Source organism: Pleurodeles waltl, chromosome 6 (assembly GCF_031143425.1).
Source record: "Pleurodeles waltl isolate 20211129_DDA chromosome 6, aPleWal1.hap1.20221129, whole genome shotgun sequence".
Classification (NCBI taxonomy): Eukaryota; Metazoa; Chordata; class Amphibia; order Caudata; family Salamandridae; genus Pleurodeles; species Pleurodeles waltl.
Window position 1 is genome coordinate 890,878,869 of NC_090445.1, and position 2,613 is coordinate 890,881,481.

General features: G+C 40.8%; 1 non-coding gene across 1 annotated transcript; it reads right to left on the reverse strand.

Annotated features, from left to right (window-relative positions):
• Positions 1–2,213: 2,213 nt before the first annotated feature.
• LOC138302305 (small nucleolar RNA SNORD94) lies at positions 2,214–2,352 on the reverse strand. The gene has a single exon (XR_011205386.1). It is a non-coding gene; the product is annotated as a small nucleolar RNA SNORD94 (small nucleolar RNA).
• Between the last annotated feature and the right edge of the window lie 261 nt (positions 2,353–2,613).

A 2,613-nucleotide genomic window follows, 5' to 3' on the forward strand; every position in this document is an offset into this window, starting at 1 on the left:
GGGAGGTCACGGTAGTAGAGTGAGGTTTGGTGAGTTAGATGTGGAAGTGTAGGGAAGAGCTTAGGCAGAGTTATTTAGGAGATGAAAGTAGTAGAAAGGATTTGGGGTGAGTCAGAGTGAGAATGGAGGATAGTTTGATAGAGACATGACATATGATGATGAGTAGATAAGTGTGATAAGATGAGAGCAGGAATTCATAGATATCTAGTATAACAACCCACCCAGGAGCCATGCAATAACCCATGAACATGCCAAGCACAGAAACAACATATACATATATATATATATATATATATATATATATATATATATATATATATATATATATATATATATATATATATACACACACATGAATACAAACACATATGCACATCCAATACATAATTAGAACCATGGGTAAAATATACTTAGTCAAACAGGTTTAAAGACTGTGTGTATATTTTATTATGACATAGTAGCTATACATATTTTCTAAAGAAACTATACATAACTAGAAATATACACATAATCTGAAAAAAATATTTATCAACATAGGCATATGCAGTTCATAATTGTTTGAATATGGTGGTTATGAAGGAAAGAGCCAAATCTTGAGTAGTTTTCTGAAGACAAGAACGTGGCTCTTATAGTTGGGGGTAATGAATTCCATAGTTTGGCTGCTTGAACGGAGAAGGATGTACCACCTATAGTCTTTTTCTTGTATGGTGGTGTTCTAAGGCGGGGTGCCAATCTTGAGCGGAGGTTTCTTTGTTGGATGTATTTGCTTATTTTGTTTCTGATAAAAAGCGGTCCTGTTCCATGTATAGCTTTGTGGGTGATACAGAGCAGCTTGAAAGTGCATATTCTGGCAATAGGTAACCAGTGTAGTGCTCTCAAGGCAGGGGAGATGTGGGTTTGCGGATTTACATGTAATAGTAGCCTGGCTGCGGAATTCTGGATACGTTGTAGTTTTTTCATAACAGATAGAGATGATCCATGGTAGAGGCCATTGGCATAATCCAGTTTGGATAGTACAAGCAAGATAGTAGCTTGCACCTTGTGTGGAAATCCGAGGTGGGGGAAGATGCGTCGTAAAGTCTTCAAGGAGATGAAGCTTGTTCGTGCTAATTTGTCCTCTTGGGCATTCATAGTTAACTTGGAATCCATGGTGATTCCTAGGTTTTTAACGTCTTTGGATAATTGAGGAGGTGGTCCGAGATCGTCAGGCCAGATGCACAGAGGGTCATACATTTTCCAGTCACCACATATGAGTATTTCTGTTTTGGAGGTATTTAGTTTGAGATGGCTCCAGGTCATCCACTGATCAATGGCTCTGAGGCAACTGAAGACTTGTGAGTTTTCATTGTTTTTGGTGCATTCTAATTTAAGTAGTATTTGTGTGTCATCTGCATAGTTGTAGCATGTGAGATGGAAATCATTGATCAGTTCTGGTAAAGATATCATGTAGATGTTGAGAAGCAAAGGTGAGATGATTGACCCTTGGGGGACCCCTGCTTTTGTGAGGTAGGGTTCGGACGAGAAGGGGGGCGAGTGGATGATATTTGATCTTTTTTGAAGATAGGAAGTAATCCAGTCGAGAGCAATCCCTTGTATGCCGGCTTTGTGGAGTCTTTGAATTAGGGTGTCATGGTCAACTGTATCAAAGGAAGCTGAGAGGTCCAAGAGAAGTAGTGCAGCAACTCCATTTCGGTCGGCTGTGTTTTTAAGATCATCCCAGATTGCTATGAGTGCTGCTTCAGTGCCTCTTCCTGGGCGGAATCCAGTTTGGAAGTCCGAAAGTATAGAATTGTCTTCAATGAATTGTGACATCTGGGCGAATGCTGCTCTTTCGATCAATTTTCCCAGGAAAGGTCCATTTGTGATTGGTCTGTAGTTGTTGGGGTCTTGCGGGTCTAGGTTTGTTTTCTGTAATAAAGGTTGTATGTATGCCTTTATGAACCATTGTGGACTCAACTGAAGCACTGATATGCCACAATCTAATGCTGCTCATTTTGGAGAAATAAAACCACATTTTGAAAGTCTCCAACCTTTCATTAATATTAAAATGATAAAACACCTCAGTTTAATTTATTCAGTATATACATGTTCCTAAGTATGTATTCTTTTGTGGTTTAAATGGTAGAAATCGCTTAGGCTAGGGTCCTCTACTTCAAGTAGTGATTCAGTCGGGGGCCCCCAGAAGTCAAAAGGTTCAAAACTGCTGCAGCACAGAGGCTCAGACGGGCGACTTTCTCATGCAGACTGCCTCAAGACGGCCAACTACACATCAGCCATCCTGAATATACAGCCTGCACTCAGCTCCCATTATCCAGCTGAGGTATGTACCCCTGCGCCAATCATCATTGCTGGCATAGGCGTTTCATAGGGCAATCTGAAGGGGCCAGCACAGCAAACATGCCTCAGGGGAAGGAAGAGACCAGTGCACAAACACAAAGATGACCAGTTACGTACCTTGATGGCTGTGATAACGAACGCTATCTACCTGCGCCCATCAATGTTAGTGTTAAGAACACGCAAAATGTGCTGGAACTTTTCAGGAATTACCAGACATGGCAGCTGAGGCTATTGCCTAGCTTACTTTAAAATAAAAGGTCGTGTCTTTTTTAAAAG